Source organism: Callithrix jacchus, chromosome 8 (genome assembly GCF_049354715.1).
Source record: "Callithrix jacchus isolate 240 chromosome 8, calJac240_pri, whole genome shotgun sequence".
In the NCBI taxonomy this organism is placed as follows: domain Eukaryota; kingdom Metazoa; phylum Chordata; class Mammalia; order Primates; family Cebidae; genus Callithrix; species Callithrix jacchus.
Genome location: NC_133509.1, coordinates 104,293,475 through 104,316,657, shown reverse-complemented (window position 1 = coordinate 104,316,657; position 23,183 = coordinate 104,293,475). Strand labels below are relative to the sequence as shown.

Below are 23,183 nucleotides of genomic sequence, written 5' to 3'. Positions count from 1 at the left end.
CAATGCTTTTTGTGGGATATGGGGAGGGTAGTCCTGGAGTGCACCAGACCTCTAAGGCAAGGTGTCCTGAGGGAACTACAAACTAGAATAGACTGCCAAGTGCCTGCAGATTGATAGTCTCCTAGGGAGAAACCCAGGCCCAGCCCTGGGCTAGGCATTATAAGAGGCACCCCATCAGTAAAACACCAGGGCTTGGACAAGCTGCTGCAGAAAGAACTACCTGTAAGGACAACAAACCCTCGCAGGCTGATGCCAGAGCTGCCAGAACTCAAGTGCACAGACAGTGATGCATCTTCTGTGGGACTTTTGCTTGCCCCTGAAATGGCCCTTGCAAGATCCACTGGTCCCCAGGCAGTAAGTGCTGGGCATGATGGATGGCAGATGTCATTGCCCATCCCCTTTCTTCATGGCCACACCCTCCCCTGTACTCCCAGAGTCTCCAGCAACAGACACTGGGGAAGGACACATCTAAAATGAACGGATGGATGCATGCATCCTGACATCTCATTACTTGAACGCAACTGCTGGCTGGATAGTCTCCAGAGTGCCATGAAATATCATCAACTGTGGGTACATCCCAACTCCAACTTTCCCCCCGACCATCAGCCCTAGAGTGAAGCTGTGGTAGCAGAGGAAACAGAAAGGAGGGTGAGAATTGACCACTCACAAAACTCTTGCATGAGGATGGATGCTAGTACAGCCTAGTCTTAGAGGGATGGTCCTGGCTGGACCTGTGGGGAGTGTGAAATGACACTGGGACTGTGTGAAATGACACTGGGACTGTCTATCAGCAGCTCAGGGCCTCCATGTTCCCCTGAGAGCCTAGCACTCAATCTCACTAGACAGGCACGCCCAGGGTCCAGGGAGCTCTTATCTCTGGAACTTCTGCCACTCTGTAGCGATGCTACCTTCTCAGGTTGCCTCTTGTCCTAGGAGCCAGTTGGTGGCTCCCTGAGGGCAGAACAGTGAGGGAGATGTCCTTGTGTCCACTGTGCCCACCCTATGTCAGACACAAATGCTCATGATGGTAACATGGCTGCGGCTGCTTTGCTGAAACACTGAGGTGGTCCCATGGCAGAGACGGAACAGATGTGGCAGAGCCCCCAGTGAACTCAAAATCCATTTCAGGAAAGACTGAAGAACGGAAGGAAGGAGGGAGAGAGGGAGAAAAGCAATGCTCTGGCTTGAGCCCTGGATTTCTAGAAGGATCCAAGCCATCCAACTCTTAAAGTGAGAGTGAAAGGGAGAGTGATCCTTTGTGTCCTTCCCACCTGGGAAAGTGATGGATGCCCTCTTAGCTCCGGGTCAGGGAAATGAAACACAGCCTCCAGTTGATGGCAAAGGAGCTAATATTGAAGAGGAACGATTTACTGAAGCTCCCCAAGGGAGAGTGTGCATTTCATTATCCTTCAGGTCAGCTGTGGGAAATAGCCATGTTTGTTTCTTTAGGACTTATGGCCACCTTGTGGGCTCAGGAAACCTCTGAGTCCTCATCCCATGCTCATTCATTGCCCAGTGAACATTGACTGACAGTCACCTCGTCTACCAGGCACTGGGGCAACCTTCTGGATCACCTGAACATGCATTCATGTGTCTATGAACACTTGCATTCACTCATCCATTCATTCATTCAACCAAGCTCCACTGAGGGCCTCCTATGTGCCAGGAAGCAGAAGTAAGGTTTCTGAGACTGTTCCCCTGCCCCAGCCTGCTGCCCTCCCCACCTCATTCAAGGCTTCCTCAGGGCCATGGAGAATGTTGCAGAAGAATGTCTGCTCAGGTCCAGGCTCTCTAGAGAAGTTCCTTCCAAGGCCTTGAAATTGAGTTAGACGTCCTTGGAGATGCTATTGGGAAAAGTCTGCTGTTCCCTTCCACAAAGCCATAGTCCCTGGGTGGTCCAACCCCCATCTGGGTGGTGTCAGGGTTTGGGGTCTGACTCTTCACCTGTGAGACAACTTGTGAGACAGATGTCATGGAAACAGCAGGCGCACTCCTCCCAGAGGTCTTAGCTCTCCTTTCAGGAGGGACCCTGCTGTCCCTTGGGGTTGGAGCTGAAACATCAGTTGGTCCTGAGCCAGTCAAGTGGAGGGGATACGGAGGAAGGGTAGGTGTGGCTCCTGGCAATTCCATGAGCTCTTCAGGGCTTCCACCTCCTCTCTCCTCAGCTCTCTCTGACCTCGCCCCAGTCACCACCCAGAGCTGTTCTACTTCCGATGTCTAACCCTAGTTCCTATGCCCAGACCATAATCATTTCCTCCAAGCTCTTAAACTCCTCCTTTTACCTTTAGTCCCATTCTTTGATCTTGAGACTTCAGATCTTTGAATGTCCCATGGATGCTTCTAACTTGGCATCTCAAAACAAATTCCCCACTTATCCCAAAGCTGCTGCTTCTCCTGCTTCTCTGTTGCAGAGATGGGCAGTTCCACCCAAGTCATGAATTCACAAAATCGTCCTTGATGCCCTCCCATGCCTCACAGCCTGATTCAATGTCTGCCCTCTATATTCATAGACAGAGTACTTCATACCGCTGGCATTAACTCAACAGATAGTGATTGAAAACCTACTATGTACATACACTGGGTAAGAGGCTGGGAATGTGGATATATACAAAAGGCAACATGGGACCCCTAGAACAGGAATCTAAGCATCTGGTCCCTTCCATGCCCCACCTCATGCCAGGCTTGGCCATGGAAGATCAGGAAGAAGAAACCTCCAACCCAAGCTCAGAGCAGGGGCAGCCAGAGAACTGACCACAGAACCTCACCCCAACCCCGACTCCCACTGAAGCAGGAGTCTGCAGATGTCGTGTGACCAGTGGAGGCTGTTTCCCTCCTCCTCTCTTCTTATTCTTTTTTTTTTTTTTTTGAGACGGAGTTTCTCTCTTGTTACCCAGGCTGGAGTGCAATGGCGTGATCGTGGCTCACCACAACCTCCGCCTCCTGGGTTCAAGCAATTCTCCTGCCTCAGCCTCCTGAGTAGCTGGGATTACAGGCACGTGCCACCATGCCCAGCTAATTTTTTATATCTTTAGTAGAGACGGGGTTTCACCATGTTGACCAGGATGGTCTCGATCTCTTGACCTCATGATCCACCCACCTCAGCCTCCCAAAGTGCTGGGATTACAGGCTTGAGCTACCATGCCCGGCCCCTCCTCCCCTCTTCTAAAGGGGAATTGTGCTGCTGCTATCCTGCATTCCATCCACGTTGCTCACTAAGTGTATCGGCAAGGGAGTAAATGCATCATTTGGCACTTGGCTGCAGGACCATGAGGAGCTATATCTGGACCAGCTCAAGAGACTAGAGATCCTGGGCTTGGAGCCACTGGATGGGACTGGCTTGGCTGCCCTCTCTGGAGGGGGTGGTGAGAGTATTTTGGGCTGTTGATGGAATTCTTATGTCAGGCAGGGGCACATGTCACATGACACTGACATTTGTGCTTTACTGCTCTTTCTTTTCCACTAGATGGTGAGCTCTTCCTCATGGGGTTCCCCGCTCCCGGCACATAGTAGGTACTCAACAAGTGTTTGCTGAATCAAGGAACAGATGTATAAATGAATGAATACCTACATATTGTCCCTGCTCTCAAATGGCCTATAATCAATTGGAGAGAAAACAACAGCAAACAAATGGGACCCTCTGACACATCACGTGACCTTCAGTGCCCCCGTCTCTCTCACAGACTACAAGCCCAAAGCTCACAATGGCCTGAGGTGCTCTCTGGGCAGGTGTCACCTTGCTGAACTTGCTTCCCCTGTTGCCCCTTACACACTCTGCTCCAGCCACACTGGCATCCCTTCTGTTCCTTCAGCCCGCCAGGCACCCTTCCCTATAGGCTTCTTTCTGTGGAAGGCTGTTCTGTGGGGCTCTCTCCTTCATCTCCCGCAGAGCCCTCATCAAACCTCACCTGCTCTGTTAACCTTCCACAACCACCATCTGTAACTCTGTGACCCCAACCCCACCCTCGCATTCCCTGTCCTCCCGTACTGTTTTACTTCTCCTATGGCACTCATAGCAATCTGACAGTCCATGTGTATTTTATTAATTTTATGTTTTTGGCTACTTCTCCAAACAAGGTTATAAGCTTCACCAGGGCAGGGGTTTTCTGTTTTGTCCAATGCTGAATCGCAAAGCCCAGAGCAGAACCTTGGTGGTTGTAGGCACTCAAAAACAATAGCTATTGAATACATGTCTGATCTCAAGCCTCCCTTTCCCTTCCTCCTTTCCCCACCATCCCTGCATCCTTGGCCAAATACAACATTTGAGACTGAGGTGGACCAAGCTGGTGTAGAGTAGTTTTTGCCTGTCTTAGAGATCTTCTTCCCCACTCATAGGCTACTGGCAGGATTGTCATTCACTGTCCCCTGTCCCACCAATACCCTGAGCACCAACACAAAGGTGAGCAGAAGACCCTGGCTAGGCCAATCTCATTACTGCATCTCTAGACACAGTGATTGGTTCAGGAAAGGTCATTTGATTTGATCTGGGCCAGTCGGAATCTTCCCTGAGACTTTTCTATACAATGAACTTTTTTTTACAGCCAAGCGTATAAAATGAGAATCTTCTTGTCCATCACATGGAGAAATCTTGTCTGAAAAATGAACCAAGAAGAAACTATCAGAGCTAAGAGATGGAAAATATCTACCTACCTACCTACATACATACATACATATTTTTTAAAAACTAATTTGAGTTGTGTGTTCTTCTCCAGTGACCAAAAGTTCAGAGATATCAGTCCTTCAGTTTTTTCAGTAAATAGAAAATCGTTCTCCACAAGTAAAAAACAAAATCAAACCCAAAACCCAACAAGTGAGTCACCGACAACAATGACAGTCATTGGTGGCAACACTCCATTCCAAAATATCAGGCCCATCTTTGGCATTTGGCCAGTGGGTAAGTCCAGAGTTGGGTGGGGCATTCCCAGCCTTCCCCAGCAGGCAGGGCTGTGTTCAGGCTTTGAGACTGGGGGTTCCGTCTGGACCATGGCTCCAGAAGCCCTTGCGTTGCCATGGTGAGGAATGAAGGTTGGAGAGATGGTGAATGACAGGCTGACGAGCCTCCCACATCCTTCCAGCCTCCCGCTGAGAGTTCTTGGCTGTCGTTTAGGCAGTTGCCTCCCTCCCCAGTCTTTGTAGTTTTAGGGAGTGCCAAATCCAGCACGTCCGTGTCCAGTAGGTCAGTCACATCTGAAAATGGTTTAAGTTGAAATAATGACTTTGTGGCATAAAATGGGAAGAATTACTGTCTCACCTTGGACAGCTTTATTTTCAGTCTATCATTTCGATTAGACCTTGAAACTTGCCTGACTTCTTTCAGTTTTTTTTTTTTCCAGCTAGACTTGCTTATTGCTTCCTGCTAAATTTAGGAAACAAACAGCAAAGAAGAAGGTTAAAATAAGAAAGGAAAATATTTTCCATATCATTTTCATCAAAAACAGTTCAACCCAAATCCCCAAGCCTTGTAAACTTTCTTTTAAAACATACACAAACCCTTACATTTTAGATTTAAACAGCTCCAACTGCTCTTAAATAATTGTTGTCCAATTTTCTTTTACTGCCAGTAAAACAGGTACCTGCTGGGTTTGCCTTTCACTAAATTTCAATGAAACTGCAAGTAAAAAGGCTCTGGCCCTACTTTATGGATGGCCCCTGACTTTCTTCCTGAGTCCGCTATAAACCAAAAACACCTGGTGAATAAAATGTGATTTTCAACCACTTCCCACTTCCCTGGGAGTAAAATCTTACCTGATTCTCTGTCCCAAGTTGAAAGACTGACATTCATTATGAGAGCCGGGAAGCTAAGCACATAAGTTGACATCTCTGAGCTTAAGGTCTCAGGTTCCAGCTCTTCCAAGTGAAAAGGAGGGTCCCACAGGGCCTCCCTGAGCCTGCCTCAGGAAATAGCCAACCCCACTGGGCTGCCAGTGGTCTCATCCAACCAGACAAGGTGCTGTGGGCTAAACAGGGCCAGGAACCTTAGGTTGGGTACAGGGGAGGCCTGAGTAGAGTATCAGGGGTCCCACAGGAGCCTGCCCCAGACATGTCTCCATCTTCTGCTTCACATTGCCTCCAAAGTGGCACTGATAGTGGTGACTGGCCAGGGCTCTGAACTCTCATGGCCCTGGAATAGTATGGCAGTTCTTACTGCTCTCTGGTCTTGAAGAGTCACTTACCCTTTCTGAGCATGTTTCCTCTTCATCTGGAAAAATGGGAATTATTGAGAATGCAATGCATATAATGTGCTTTGCACAGTGCCTGGTACACAAATTGTGATTATTAACTATTATTCATTAATTAACAAATTAATTATTATTAACTGCTATTACAATATTACATTGCCTGCCTTTTTATTGGTAGTTCCCAACCTTAGCCACACATTAGAATCACGTGGGAAGACGGTAAAAAGGCTGATGTCCAGGCCATACCCAAGATCAATTAAACCAGAATCTCTGGAGGTGGGACAAAAGCATCAGATGTTCTTAAAGCTCTCCAGGCAGCTCCAACGTGCTACCAAGTTGAGAGCCGCTGCTTTGTACAAACTCATGATGGTGAGGGGCTACTAGTCATGGGCTGGTGAAATCATAGGATCTTAGAACTGTGAGGCACCTTAGAGGCTGTCTCCTCTGACCCGCTTCTCAGGGAGCCTCACCGTGACTCTAGTTTTTGGCCTCTATTTGTATTGACTGGAACTTCACCATCAGCAGAGCCAACTGAAACTCATGGTTACAATGGAAATCCACTACCTTGCAACATTTCTGTCCCACAGGCCTGGGAGGCCCTAGTTTAATTACATATCAAGAACAGGAGATAGAAGCTGCCTGGGGAAACCACCTAAGTCCTCCTGTCAGATTTCCCAACACATCCTAATATGACTCCTCCAGGAGTGCTGATGACTGCACAGCTTTACAATAATGGAGGCTTCACTGAGAAAGAGTCACTATGGCCTTAAGGATGCTGCTTGTTCTAGTGATCTCACCAAGAAAGTAGAGGGAGGCCCATTGCCCTTCCCCTAGGGATCTGAGCCAACCAGGTTCCTCTACCTAAGGCTGGGCCCTACCTAATGGCATTAGGCCCGCCATTCCAGACAGTTTCACCTCAGATCCAAGGGTCCCTTTCAGGTCCACCAGGCTCCCCAAGTATCTATTCCCCCGCTCTGCCCAGCCCAGAGGCCATCTAGGGATGGAGGGAGTGTGAGGCTGGTCCATGCCAGAGATATGTGATGTGATAGCTCAGCGTCCCCCTGCTTATCAGTTTCACCTGTGCAAATCGAGCATTCCTGGGTCTGTGAAGGGTACAAGAGCCCTGCCTGATCCTTCCAGCCACAGCTGCTCTAGCCCAGGTTATGAGGAAAGACTGGGCATCTTCAACAGGAATGAGCTAATGCTGACGGCTCACTGAGGGTCTACTGTGCACTGGGTGCTATGCCAAGGGCTTAGTTCTATCTCCAAATACTCCTGTAAAATAACTGCTCTTCGTTTCCTTATTTTACAGAGGTGGAAATTGAGGCCTAGAGAGGTACAATAGTATGCCCAAGGTCACATAGCTGGCCGAGTGGCTGAGCCGGGATGGAAATCGAGGCTGTCTGGCCACAGAGCCTAAGCACAAAGCCTTCTCTGTGTGTCTTCAGACTAGTCCTGGGCCCAGATGTCCTTGGCAACCCCCCTTGCCAATTCTGAGTTCTCAGCTCCAAAGCAGGCTGTCCTCTGGTGCCCGGCACACAGCTGGGTCCTGACAAGCACAGGCTGGAGGTCGCTCTCCTCCCTGGCTCAAGGATCAGGGTATCAGCTCGTGGCTCAGATAGGGACTTGCCCAACGCTGTCACTTATTGGTCTGGACGTGCGCTGGGAAATACTTCTTGACTATGGCTCAAAAGAACATGGAAAAACAGAAAAATACAAGAGTTTGTATACTCAGACAAAATCAACACACCACCAGATTTCCTGGGTCCTCTCAGCCAGTGACACCCTCAAGGTCCTGGTGACCCTCAGCAGCAGTCACATCTAACAGGAGACATAGTCGTTCTTGTTCAGGGCACCAATCCCACGAACAACTGGGTCCTGCTCTGTGGCTGAAGAAAAGGACATGAGCAGAATGAATGCTGAGACAGGACAACCTCAGGGCAACTGAGACCCCAAGAAACACCCTCTGGGCCAAGATGGGGCTGTCGGCACCACTTCTGCTGCAGTCACAAGCGTAAAGTGTCAAGGTCTGCATGCCATCATTGTACTTTGGGTATTTCACAATCAGTATCTATCGAACTTGGACTGATAACACTTTAATTACAAAAAATTTTTTTAGAGATAAGGTCTTGCTCTGTTGCCCAACCTGGATTGCAGTGGCATGATTCTAGCTCATTGCAGCCTCAAATTCCTGGGCTCAAGTGATCCTCCCACCTCAGTTTCTCGAGTAGCTGGGACTGCAGGTGCATGCCACCATGCTCAGCTAATTTGTAAGACATATATATATATATTGGAAACAGGATCTTTTTTCAAAAATTAATTAATTGATTTTAATGGGCTGTGCGCCCGGGGTGGGGGTGGGTACAGGGTCGGAAACCAGATCTTACTATGTTACTCCAGGCTGGTCTCAAATTCGTGACCTCAAGCCATCCTACTGCCTTGGCCTCCCAAAGTGCTGGGATTATAGGTGTGAGCCACCACCCCCACCCCAACATATTAAGTGAAAAAACAAAAGCAGTAATGGGCCATATAACACATAGAACACTTACAGTGTGACTATAGCAAAGATGGTGGCAGCCTTCTGCCCCACCAACTGAGGTCAGGACCAGTGGGGCCAGGATCCCACTCAACACATTAGAACTCAGCAAGGCTTTGATTGGCAGCTGGGCATCTTGGTTTATAACACTTTTCAGAAGGGAGAGCCAAAAACAGAGTAGTGGCTGATATGGCACATTGGCATTATTGGCACAGTGGACCAAATTTAGAAGTACATTACCTGTGGTTTGTGATTAGTAATTAATGGGTTAGGCTATACTCTCATGATAATGTCGTCCAATAGGACAGAACATGACAAAGAATTTTTGAATCAGATTCAACATAAGGAAAAGGGAGAGGGGAAGGAGGAGCTGGGAAAAAGCAGCCTGCCACATGTGTGACCTTCTTTGGGGCTCTGCTGTGGTTTGAATGTGTCCCCTCCAAAATTCCTGTTGCAACTTAATCCCCATTGTGGTGGTATGAAGAAGTAAGGCCTTTAGGGAAGTGATTAAGTCAGAAAGGCTCCGCCCTCATGAATGGGTTAATCCCTTTATAAAAGAGGCTTCAGGGAGAGTTCTCACCTTTATGCCCTTTCACCTTCTGCCATGTGAGGACACAGCCTTCATCCCCTCCGGAATACAAAGCAACAAGGTACCATCTCGGAAACAGAGAGAGCAGCCTTCAGCAGACGCTAACCTGCTGGTGCTTTATCTTGGATTTTCAGCCTCCGAAACTGTCAGAAATCAATTTCTGTTGTTTATAAGCTGCCCCGTCTATGATACTCTGTTACAGCAGCACAAAGGCAGAGCCACTGCTGGAGCAGGTGTGACCTGTTCCCTCAACAGGATCCTGCCCCTGGACTGCCTATACCCTCGTAGCCCAGCATTTTATCAAGGCACAAAGTGGCCACAAATTTTGGAAAGAAGGATAATATTATTTTTAAAAATTTTATTTATTTATTGAGCTGAGGTCTCACTCTACCAGGGTGGAGTGCAGTGGTGCCATCAGAGCTCACCACAGCCTCGACCTCCTGGGCCCAAGTGATCCTCCTGCCTCAGCCTCTCAAAGTCTTGGGGTTACAGATGTGAGCCACCCAACCAGCCCTCATTTTTTTTATACAGATGAAACCCTTTTGATTACTTCTGGGATACAATAAAGGCAGTTTATTGCATTAGAAAACAGAAACACAAATTTTCCGATCATAGCACAGTTTAGATGCATGTGCAGACATCAATAGAAATGTGGCATTCATTGCAATTTTGCACAGTGTATTGAACCACGCATTGTTAGTAAAAACTGTTTCGTGGACACAGAAAGGGGAGTACTAAACACTGGGGTCTATTGGGGGGAAAAGGGGAGGGCCAGTGGGAGGGGGAGGTGGGGAGGGATAGCCTGGGGAGAAATGCCAAATGTGGGTGAAGGGGATAAGGAAAGAAAAGCACACTGCCATGTGTGTTCCTACGCAACTGTCTTGCATGCTCTGCTCATGTACCCCAAAACCTAAAATCCAATAAAAAATTAAAAAAAAAAAACCTGTTTCGTGTATTGTAATGTAATCTAAATAAACCACTGATTAGGTATGTTTTTCCATGTTTCCCTTTATGGCCACCCACCCTGTCAACAGATCTTAAAGGGAAGACATAGCTCATGGTTCAGTGATGTAAAGATATAAATTCTCCTTGACTTAATCTATGAATTTAATGCAACTCTGATCAAATAACAACTGTGTTGGGGGAGGGGAGATTCAGCTGGAAGAGTTTAAACATGAGAGAACAATCAGAGAAAATCTGAAAAAACCTACCTACCAGATTTTAAGACATATTGTAAGACTACAGATACTATTCTTCTATTCATACAATAGTAGCCTATATCTGTAGGATATAGATATGTGTCCTATAGAATAGTACATAGTAGAATGCTACTATATTAGTAGTACCTGTAGTCTTAGAGTATGTCTTACTAGTGTAAGGACAAATAGATCAATAGAGGAGAGATCAGAAATAGATGTGGAAGACTGGCATAAGATACATTTGTACTTCAAAGGGCAGTGGGGAGGGAGAGCTATGGCATTCAGTGAAGGACGTTAGGAAAAGTGACTAGACTGTGGAAATCAACAAAGCTGGACTAATTTATTCAACCAAAATAAATTTCAGGTAGCTCAAATATTTAAATTGAAAAAGAAACTTAAAAATATAAAGAAAAAAATGGTCACTTTTAATTTATTTTCAATCTTGGCCATAAAACCCGTATTTCATAAATGAAAACACTATACAAACACTTAACCTTTTTATATGTCAAAAATGTCATAAGGTCAAAATACAAACATCACATTGGGAAAAAATATTAACCAAAAATATGACAAAGGACTAACTTCTTTAATACATAAAGAGCTCTTATTAATCAATACAAAATGAACCAATAATTAAAAAGAAATATAAGCATAAAGAATATGACGAAGTTCATAGAAAAATGAAATGTGTGGCTGCGTAGTGGCTCATGCCCATAATCCCAGCATTTTGGGAGGCCAAGGACAGGAGTTCAAGACTAGTCTGAGCAACATAGCAAGACACCATCTCTACAAAAGAAAAAGAGAAAGAAAAAGAATTCCGGTATGATGGTGCATGCTGTAGTCCCAGGTATTCAGGAGGTTGAAGCGGGAGGATCACTGGAACCCAGCAGTTCCAGGCTGCAGGGAGCTATGACAGGACCACTGCACTCCAGCTTGGGTAACAGAGTGAGACCCTGTCTCCAAAAAGAAGGAAAAAAGGGAAGGGAAGGGAAGGGAAGGGGTGGGGAGTGGAGAGGAGGGAAAAGGTGAGGTGGATGAAATGCAGGTGGCACATCTCAAGAGGTCATGAAAGCTTTGTGTCCCTTTCCCCATATATTGCCTTATGCATTTCTTCCATCTGGCTTTTCCTGAGTTATAGCCTTTTATAATAAACATAAGTAAATGTTAAAAAAGGAAAAAGAAAAAGATAATGCAAATGGCCACTAATAAATGAAAGGATGTCAACTTCATTAATTACTAAAATAAAAATGCAAATTAAAGCAAGACATATCTGGTTGATTCTGCCAGTAATAAAAAAAAATACAGAAAATGTGCTCGCTTCAGCAGCACATATACTAAAAAAAAAAAATACAGAAAACAAAAGTCAAAAAATAAAATGAGACATAATGTCTTGCTAATTCATCCAGCAAAGTTCAAGAATAATTATTAATGCTCAGTATTTTGACAGTTTGAAGAAATAGGAGCTTTTATACATTGGTGAATGATACATTGGTATAACCATATTTGAAGGCTATTTGTCAACATTAGCATCTAAAAATACTACTCTTTGAGGCTGGGCGCGATGGCTCACACCTGTAATCCCAGCACTTTGGGAGGCCAAGGCAGGCGGATCATGAGGTCAAGAGATCGAGACCATCTTGGTCAACACGGTGAAAGCTTGTCTCTACTAAAAATACAAAAATTAGCTGGGTGTAGTGGTGCGCCCCTGTAGTCCCAGCTACTTGGGAAGCTGAGGCAGGAGATTTGCTTGAACCCAGGATGAGGAGGTTGCAGTGAGCTGAGATCATGTGCGATCGTGCCACCACCCTCCAGCCTGGCAACAGAGCGAGACTCTCTCTCTCTCTCGCTCTCTCTCTCTCTCTCTCTCTATATATATATATATATATATCTTTGACTTAGCAGAAGTTTCATTTTTATGTAAAAACACACTTGATTTCCTGAGACAATTCCAGTGTACATTCCTATGCTCTCTGGAGCCCCTCTGATTAAGCACTTGTCCTAGTTTAGGCAATAGATTATATGATCACCTTATATTGCTAGGCATTAACCCTACAATTAAACTCATGTAAATATGTGAAATGTACAAATACATTAATTACTGCATTATTTTTGAAAAAAATAGTAGGAATCAATGTCTACCAGTAGACAACTAATTGATTAAACTATGGTTTATCCTTATACTAGAATTCTAAAGGAGTGTTAGAAGGAATAAGTTAAGTGTATACATTATGATTCACTTTATATAAATAGTTTATAAACACATGTGTGTGTAAATGCGTAGGTATACCTGGAAAAATACACAGGACACCTCTCAATGGTGGTCATCTCTGGAAAATGGCATGGGGGTGAGATAGCACCTGAAGAATTTTACCTTTTCCTTCATATATATCAGGTTTTTAAAATACAAGTAAACATTTTTTATAATAAAAATTTTTTTTAAAACAGGTGAATCTTAATTCTTTTCTACCTAAGATAAAAGGATTGAGCTAATTATTATCATCGTTATCCTCAGCATGAAACTCAAGGGATACATAAATTGATGAAAAGTACGTCCCTCCTCAGCTGTAACAGCTGAGGGCTGAGGTACCAGTCTGGAGTAGCTTAGTCCTGATGGATAGGAAGGAAAGGAAAGTGGAGGAGGGAGGGAGCAGTACATGAAGGCTGACCTGCAGTGTGGGGGTGGGAGGTGCTTTTGCAGGTGAATGCATCATTCATGTGATGGTTGGCAACTCAACTTGACTTTGCCTGATTTCTCCCCAAAGCACCAGCCTAACAACTGAAAACAGGGTGGGACTGGGGATGGGGCCAAGGAGCCAAGCCTTTCCTTACCTGTACTGCAGACACCAACCACAGAACACTCCAAAGAGGCTGGTACTTAGGTACTTAGGCACATGGGCAATTGGTGCCATTTTCTTTTCTGTTTTGTCCATTAAAAAACATCTTATCAAAAGTGCCTGGTGTTGAGTGCTTAACTTAGTAACTTAGTTGAAGGGGCAGGCAGGGCAAGGAGAGCTCAAAAGGGATGTCAGTCAAGTTCCTCCAGCTAGGCCACAGCCACTCCACAGCAGCTGTCGAGTCAACCTCTGAGTGAAGCAGTTTCCATAGCTGCGGAAAGGAGGTAATTGTACTGCCTTGGGGTGTTGAGCACATGGGGTCATGGGAGGCCATCACTAAATGACTGTATAAAAGGAGGGGGTTCAGCAAGATGATCTCTGAGTCTTCTTCCACCTGAAATATCAAATGCGCCAGAACAATATCCACTCATCCTATCATTGTTCAATACATATTTACTGTAGATCATGGAGCAAATGCCAAAACAGTGAGGACTAGGTGTCTGGACAAGGCTGTTGAAGAGCTGAGAGCTTCTTTGTGACCTGTTGCTTTGGCTGGCACACAGTAGCTGCTCAAGGCATGTTTGTCACATGAAAAAGTGTGTCCATTGTGCCCCAGAGACATAGGTTTCACAAGATCTGAAGGAGTATCAACAGCTCTGATTAGTGGTCACTAAAATGGGACTTGCTCCCTTGGGGATCTGGAGCTTTGGACAGGAAATAAAAATACAAAGGATTGTAGAATAGGGGAGCCCCAGGAGATGAGCTACCCTGTGAGTCCCACAGGTGGTTCCTGCCAAGTGCATGAGCTAGGCCGATGCGAATGCTAGCTTTGGGTCCGGGAGGGACAGAGGTGTGTGTTTTATTGTGGTTGAAGAGTCCTCTGTGAGGAATGACATTATTGCAGGTTAATGGAGGAGAGTGCTTTTCTTCCTTACCTAATATCTTTGAATACTGCATTAAATTGTTTTTAAGCCACTGGAATAGTTATTAAGTTAGTACCCTTTTGGAAAACAGTCTGGCAGTACATTTAGGGCTTTATCCTTTGGCACATGGCCTTTTCTATTTCATTCTGTCCATTATCTTCCCCTAGACATGGCAGGGTGCCCCAAATCTTCCATCAACCCAGAAGATTTCAATTTAACCTTTGGAAAGTACAAGTGAATATGCCATCTCACCCAGGATTCCTATTTTAATCATGATTCAACTTACAGACAAATATTAGGCAGAAAGATGTTCATGAAGTTCTTATAAGAATGAAAATTTGAAAATAATCTAAATGTTAACAGCAAAAAAAAGAGTAAGTAAATTATGTTCTCTCAACTGAATAGAATATTTAGCAACAATTTACAATATTTGATATAGGTCATGGGGAACTAAGTACTCTTTAATATATTATTAGTAGTAGCATAAACTGGTATAAATCTTTTAGAGGTAAATTTAACAGCATAAATCAAAAGTTAAAAAATATATATGTGTGATTCAATTTTAGAGATTTTTCCTAAGGAAATAATCAAAATTTGGTTTCACTTATGATAGCAAAAAATTGTGGAAAAAAAACCTAGTTCCAACCGTAGGGAATTGGCTCAGTAAGTCATTATATAAAAACAAACAGCCAAATTAATTCTGAAAAGGAAAAACAAAGCTGGAGGCATCATACCTTTTTATTTCAAAATATATTACAAAGCTACGGTCATCAAACAACAGTATGGAGCTGGCACAGACACAGAGAGACCACTGGGACAGAATACACGTGCCAGTAAACCCATCCATATGTAGTCAACTGATGTTCAACAAGGGTGCCAAGAATACACAATGAAGAAAGAACAGTTTCTTCTACAAATAGTGTTGGGAGAACATGGTATCTGCATGCAAAAGAATGAAATTTTACCTCTGTCTGATACCATACACAAAAATCAACTCAAAATGGATTCAAGACAAACAAGATCTGAAACCGTGAAACTCCTAGAAGAAAACATAGGGGAAAATCTTCATGATTTCAGGGACATGCCACCAAAACACGGTAAACAAAACAAAAATAAACAAGCTGGACTAAATCAAACTAAAAAAGCTTTTGCACAGCAAAGGACACAGTCAACAGAGTGAAATGACTGAGACAAAATATTTGCAAATCATATTTCTGATAAGAGGTTAATTTCCAAAAAATATAGGCAACTCCTAAAACTTAAAATTTTTTTTTAAAAGAAAAAACTAGTAACCTGATTTTAAAAATGGTCTAAGAACTTGAATAGACATTTTTCCAAAGACTATATACAGACAGCCAACAGGTATATGAAAAAAATGCTCAGTATCACTAATCATTGGGAAATGCATGTGAAAACCACAATAAAATACTTGTCAGGCCTGGGTGCGGTGGCTCACACCTGTAATCCCAGCACTTTGGGAGGCCAACGCAGGTGGATCCCCAGAGGTCAGGAGTTCAAGACCAGCCTGGCCAACATGGTGAAACCTCGTCTCTACTAGAAATAGAAAATTAGCTGGGTGTGGTGGTGCACGGCTATAATTGCAGCTACTTAGGAGACTGAGGAAGGAGAATTGCTTGAACCTGGGAGGCATAGGTTGCAGTGAGCCGAATGCATCACTGCATTCCAGCCTGGGCAATAGAGTGATACTCTGTCTCAAAAAAAAAAAAAAAAAAGCAAGTGTTGGTGAGGATGTGGAAAAATTGGAACTCTTGCATGCTGTTGGTGGGAATGTGAAATGGTGCAGCTACTATATAAAATAGTATGGAAGTTCTTTTAAAAATTAAGAATAGAACTTCCATAACATCCAGCAAGCCCACTCAGGGTATTTTTCCGAAAGCATTGAACTCAAGACTTTGAAGGGATATTAGCACTCCTATGTTCAATGCAGCATTATTCACAATAGCCAAGATGTGGGAACAATCCAAATGCCCATGACAGATGAACAGATCAAGAAAATGTGGTATATGCATACAATGAAACTACTCAGCCTTCGAAAGAAGGAAATCCTGACATTTGCAGCAACATGAATGAAACTTGAGGACATTATGCCAAGTGAAATAAGCCAGTCCCAGAAAGACAATACTGCATGATTCCACTTACATGAAGTATCTAAAACATGATGATGTCAAATTCGTGGTTGCCAGGGGCTTTTGGGGGGAGGTGTAGAGAAAATGGGGAGTTACTAATCAACAGGTATAAAGTTTCAGCCAGATAAAATGAATGAGTTCTAGAGTCTGCTGTACTCAATGATATTGGATTTGTACATTTCAAAATTTGCTAAGAAGGTAGCTCATGTTATGTGTTCTTACTGCAATAATGTAAAAGAAAAAAGAAAAAACGACATATGGAATTAAAGGCCTACATTTTCTCACTCATTGATGTGTGATCTACTAGTAGTTACTTAAATTTTCTGAATCTCCATCTCTTCATTTATAAAATTAAACCTTAATAGAACCTGGACTGAACTCTCCAACTCCATTGAGAGGGCAGAAATTTACTGCTGGCCTTTATCAGTCTGTTTCATATTTCAAAAGAATATTAGATGTTGCAAATTGGAACTGAAGGGGTAAACTTATTAAACCTGTGATTCGTTGGTGTTTTCCTGTCATTCTAAGAGACTAAATTTGTAGCAGGCAAATGTAAAAATACTTGTACAATTTTAAAATGTCACCATTAAACGTGAGCTGGTCCCTCGTCCTCCCTCAAAAAGAGCCTGGGAATAAAGTGATGGAAGATTCCTTAAATAGAACATATTGCAATTATAAAAATGATGCAGAAACTAACATTTTTTAACATGGAAAGATGTTCACTATACACAGTTAAACAGAAAAAAATGAGCTACAAATTAATATGTGCATTTTGATTCCATTTTTGTTTATCTGGATGTTCTCATTTATCCTACTGAATAATTATACCTCTGAAATCAAGAAAAAATAACAATAATAATATTAGCTATAAAAGCTCTGTAGCAGTACAGAAAAACGCTTGCACAATAAAGGGAGGAAAGGGCAGGATAAAATTGTATATACTCTGTGATTGCAGTTATGTAAAAATTACAGACCTTGACAAGAAGGGTATACTGAAAACTGCTATTTGTTAGGATGGGGAGATTATGGGTGATTTTCCATCCTTTCAGTTGTTACTATGTTTATCTAATTGTTATATTTTAAGTGAAAAGAAATCTTTTCAGATTTTTTCCTCTGTAACCTCTCCCCTCCTTGGAATGGCTGTCTTTATGCTGCTTACTAAAAATAACGCATTGCATGGATCTAGTCTACAGCTTACTGCTACTTTAATGGAGAAAGGATGGTCTCTAAAACATATGGTCGGAGCTGACTTTCCCTGGGTGAAGTCTCTACCGTCTCTACCCTATTTCTTATCAGCTCTGACCCCTGACCCCTGACCCCTGACCCCAAGCTCCAGATGCTGTTGGGCTAATCAGTCCCTCCCTTTGGGTTCTTTAGCACCTTCAGGCCCCACGCATTTTGGCTATCTTGGATCCCACTGAAGGCTCAGGACCTTGCTAGGGCAGAATGACAGCAAATGTGAACCACTAACAACGGATCGGGACGCCCTCACACACAGCTGTGGAAGGTGCATTTCTTTGTAGAAAACAACTTGGCAAATGTATCAAAAGCCTTCAAAGTGTTCGCAACCTCTAGTCTAGCAATTTTGATCCTAGGGTGTTATAAAATAAGTAATAAAGATATAGATACAAAGATACATGCTTAATATTTTTTATAATAGTAAGACATTATAAATAATCTAAATGTCCAATAATGGAAGAGTGGTTAAATTATGGCATATCATAATGTTGCCATGTAAAATACAGGATACCCAGTCACATTAAAATTTCAGTTAAGCAACACATAATTTTTTTGGTAGAAGTATATCTCAAATATTGCTATAAGATACACTTATTTTTAAAAAGTATTCACTGTTTATCTAAAGTTCAAATTTGAACATAGCTATACTAAAAAATTATTCATTGTCTATCTGAAATTCTAATTTATCTGGATGTCTTATATTTTCATTTGCTAAATCTGATCACCCTATACATCCATATGATAGAATACTACATAGCCATTAAAATTCAGATTTTTAGCAGAGTAGCTTTCAAATTGTGTTTCATCTCTTCCTGTGCTTTAACTAGAACATCTCACCTTTTATCTCTTTTATATTTTAGACTTCTATGTGAGAGTTGGTTTAAAAATAAGGGTCCCATTACTAAACAAAGCTTGAAAAACACTGTTTTAGGAAACTAACAACAGGAGAGAGTGCTCAAAAAATAGATATTACAGGCCCAGCACAGACGGTGGCTCATGCCTGTAATCCCAGCACTTTGGGAGGTCGAGGCAGGTGGGTCATGAGGTCAGGAGTTCAAGACCAGCCTGGCCAAGATGGTGAAACCCTGTCTCTGCTAAAAATACAAAAATTAGCTAGGCGCAGTGGAAGGTGCCTGTAATCCCAGCTATCTGGGAGGCTGAGGCAGGAGAATTGCTTGAACCCAGGAGGCAGAGGTTGCAGTGAGCCGAGATCATGCCACTGTACTCTAGCCTAGGCGACAGAGCAAGACTCTGTCTAAAAAAAAAAAAAAAATTACATAGATAAAAATCATGTTGAAATCAGTATGATTCTAGGCTTGTGAGTACATGCAAATACACAGAGAGAAAGAGAGAATGAGAGAGACAGACAGACATCAGACACACCGGAAAAATATTTTTAAAAAACAGTTATTTCTGGGTATTGGGATTATAGGTGAGTTTTGGAAGATTTCCAGATGATTTTTTCAAATTTTCTTCAATGGATAAATGCGTTTACATTTTGAAAAAGAAACACTATTAAAAATACCTATCTTCTCAGATGACATTAATGCTTTAACATCATTAACTCTCTGTATCTGTGATTATTAAATCTGGGAGTTATGAACTCTCTGGGGATCTGATGAAATCTGTATCCTATTGATTCACACAAAACTTTGCATACAGCATCCATCCCCCACCTCAACTTCTTGTTAAGAATCCCTCTCAAGATTCTGTTTCGGTGTTGGTTGGTTGGCTGATTTTGAGATGAGGTCTCACTGTTACCCAAGCTAGAGCGATCTCGGCTCACGAAACCTCTGCCTCCTGGGTTCAAGTGATTCTTCCACCTCAGCTTCCTGAGTAGCTGGAACTCTAGGCACACACCACCACACCCAACAAATTTTTGTACTTTTTGGAGAGAATGGGTTTCACCATGTTGCCCAGGCTGGTCTCAAATTCCTGAGCTCAAATGATCTGCCTGCCTTGGCCTCCCAAAGTGCTGGCTCACTCACAGGAGTGAGCCACCACGCCCACCCCTCCCTAGATTCTTGATTCTAGAATGCAGTTACTTAACTCTGCCTATTTATAAAGCTGTATAATCTGGGCTGGGTGTGGTAGTTCACGCCTGTAATCCCAGCACTTTGGGAGGCTGAGGCAGGTGAGTCTCTGAGACCAGCCTGGCCAACATGGTGAAACCCTGTCTCTATTGATAATACAAAAATTGGCCAGGCGTGGTGGTTTACACCTGCAATTTCAGCTATTAGGGAGGCTGAGGCAGGATAATCACTTGAACCCAGGAGGGGGAGGTTGCAGTGAGCAGATATCATACCACTGTACTCCAGCCTGGGGAACAGAGTGAGACTCCATCTCAAATAATAATTAAAAAATATATACAGCTACATACTCTGTCCCTGAGACAATGGTTCTTAACCTATTCTGGGGATGTGGGGAAAAGGGATCCCACACCTGCTCTGAGACCCAGTTAAAAGCTATGGACTCTTTCCTCAGGAAAAAAAGCACCATAAACTCACACGCAGCTGCATGTGCTTTCCAGAGGCTCACAGACTCCTGAGGTCCATTCTTGGAGTCCAGATTCAGGATCCCTGGTGCCATCCCAAGCCTTTGGCACTCCCTGGAGCCCTAAAATGCCCAAGTTCCTTTTGGGCCAAACTGGTTAAACATGGTTTTTGAAAAACGGAACAAAGCCAAGGATAGAATTAGCTCAGCACTCCCAGGGGGCTGCCTCACAGCAAGCACTTTAAAAGTGTGTGTGAGAGAGTATGATGCAGAGGAAGAATTTCTTGTACTCTGAGTACTGCTGAAAAGCATTCAATTTGGGAGGGCTTCACAAACAGGAAGCAGCAGCAGAAGGGAAATCCCAAGTTGGTACTTCTTACTTCCTAGTCCCATGCCTTTGGGATGGGATGGGGACGGGAGTGTAGGGGTAGGGAGGGACAGGATATTGTTTTAATTCTGAGTTGGATTTGAGTTGGATTTGAAAGATCTCTCAAACAGCTGTACTAAGAACCAAACCCCAAGACCTCTACCAACTGCCACGGCAAAGAGGACTGCTGGGGCCTGGGAGGAGCGCCTGCAGGAGGGGAAGGAGATTTGGCAGTAGCTCTCCAGAAGTTAAATGGGCACACCCCTAGTCAAATGGAAGATTCTGCAGATGACTCATATCAATGTTTAAAACCATTCCTACAGGCTTCAAACATCACTCCAGACCCTGATGGCAAAAGCAAGCATGGTTTTCTGAGATCAGAGAATGCTGCCTGGACTCCCTAGGGAGTAGCGGCTCTCAGAGGTGACCCCGGCAGCAACAGAAGCATCACTAGCCACAGCCCGAGTGACAGCAAGGGCAGGAGTGGCATCACCCCAGTGCCGACACTGCTCAGTGTTTCCATTTCCGGGTCTGTATATCTGTGTGAATATGTGAGTGTGCTTATGTGTGTACACAGGCACAAGCTTTGCCGTGGACAGGGACGTATCTGTTTGTATCAGAGCATATGTGTGTGTGCGAGTGTGTCACACACATACTTTAAATACAAAAGCTCTTCAAGGAGGCACAGAGGGATTCACCCAATGGTTAAAGATTCACTTATTTTGGAATTGACTTGTTTTTCAAGTTTCAGAGCTATTTGTGGGGAAAGCAGGCAGTACCCTAGGAAACATCTCTTCCTAAAATGTGCACACACATGTGCTGAAAGCAGCCGCTGAGGGCCTGGGGAAGACAGGCCTGGCTCTCTGGGGCCTCCTCCCTCCATCCTGCCTCTGAGGCTGCTGGAACTCTTGCAACATCTCAGAGCCACTCCATCAGACCCTGTAATACGGAAGCCTCCGTGTCTTAGGAGGAGAGAGGAACAGAATCGGTGGGAAGCCCCCACTGTAGCCTGACAGTTCCATGGTGAAGATGGGGTTCCCAGCAGCCAGCCCAGGGGAGTGACAGTCACAGGCCTCCCAGAGACTTGGCCAAGGAGTTTCCTCCACACCCTTTTTGGAGGCTCTATGAAGCAGAAGTGTGCCTAGGGTTCTGGGACGCAGGATGACTGGGTCTGAGTCTCAGCTCCCCACAGTGGGCAAGATGTATCATTCATTCAGCCTCCACCTCTTCACCTGCAAAATGGGGACAATGACAGAACCTCGTCCTTAAGGACATTAGGAAGACTTGAGGTAATGCCTCCACAGCACACTGCTCAGCACTCCCTGCCCCACCTTCCGGATGAGGCTGCCCAGCTCTGGAGCACCCTCGGAGGCCAGCCGCAGCCTTTGCTGCAGCTGCGTCGCAGTCAAACATCTCCTTCTGCGCCATCCTGTGTCCCTTGCAGGTGTTCATTCCAAAGTGCTGCCCAGTCTGGCGCAGGGGCTCACGCCTGTAATCCCAGCACTTTGGGAGGCCAAGGCAGGCGGATCACCAGATCAGGAATTTGAGACCAGCCTGGCCAACATAGTGAAACCCCGTCTCTACTAAAAAATATACAAAAATTAGCCGGGCATGGGGGCACGCACCTGTAATCCCAGCTACTCAGGAGGCTGAAGCAGGAGAATTCCTTGAACCGGGGAGGTGGAGTTTGCAGTGCACTCCGGCCTGGGTAACAGAACATGACTCCATCTCAAAACAACAAAACTGCTTCCCCAAGGTACTGCCGGATAAACCTGCTGCATGCAAATCTCCGTCTCAGAGTCAGCTTCTTGAGAACTTAAGACTTGAGGTGAGATCCCTTAGGGAGCAAATGAAGTGAGAACAGCCTTGACAAGCAATTTTGGAGGAATGGTAGGGACAAAAACCTGACTAGTGTGGATTCAAGAAAGAACAAAAGGAGAGAAAGAGCACAGCAAGCAGAGCCAGCGCTTTCCAAGAGTTTTGCTGTGTTACTGGGAGCACAGAGACGCAGAAGCAGCATGCCATTCCCCGCGGCTAGCGCACGTGCTGACATCCGGCCCTAGATATGGACACCTGTCCTGTCTGCCTCTGTCTCAGCTTCACACAGATGTTTCTTATGTTTGTCCAAATTGTCCAGTTGTTCTCAGCAGAAGAACTGCTCCGATACAAGCTAGGTCATCGCAGCTGGAAGCAGAAGAACAAGGCCTCGGCCTTGGGTGATGTCCAGAGCTGGATATTGGGATCTCTGAAGACACAGGAGGCAGCTATCCCTTGGCTGTGCCCACCTCGGCAGGACAAAAGTCTCCAACCCTCGGGTAAAGGCAGATACCTTGCCTCCCGCAACTCCAACTCTCCTCAGTCACAACCCCCTGCCTATAGCTCCAGCACCACAGAAGATACCCAATAAAGCCACTACCAACCTTCCCACTGGGCCCCCAGCTCCTTATTAAATTGTCTTCTGTCACAAGGACCACTTACTTATAACAGCTGTTGCTGTGGCAACCAGGCAGCCAGCCTTCTGCTCCAGCTAACAGCCATGAGCCTCCTGCTGGCTACTTGGCTTGGGCACCTGCAGGGGAAGATGCCCCCCAAGTGTCTGTGAGGCTGGAACATGGTGGAAGGCGTGGGAAGTGAGGGAGCAGGAATGGGAGGCTGATTGCAAAGGGCAGAGCTCAGTGCT

At 44.6% G+C, this 23,183-nt stretch overlaps 1 protein-coding gene across 1 annotated transcript in view; it reads right to left on the bottom strand.

Moving 5' to 3' along the window:
- GALNT16 (polypeptide N-acetylgalactosaminyltransferase 16) overlaps positions 1-23,183 on the bottom strand; it is a 92,261-nt gene that overhangs the window by 31,822 nt on the left and 37,256 nt on the right. The gene's annotated exons all lie outside the window — the stretch shown is intronic.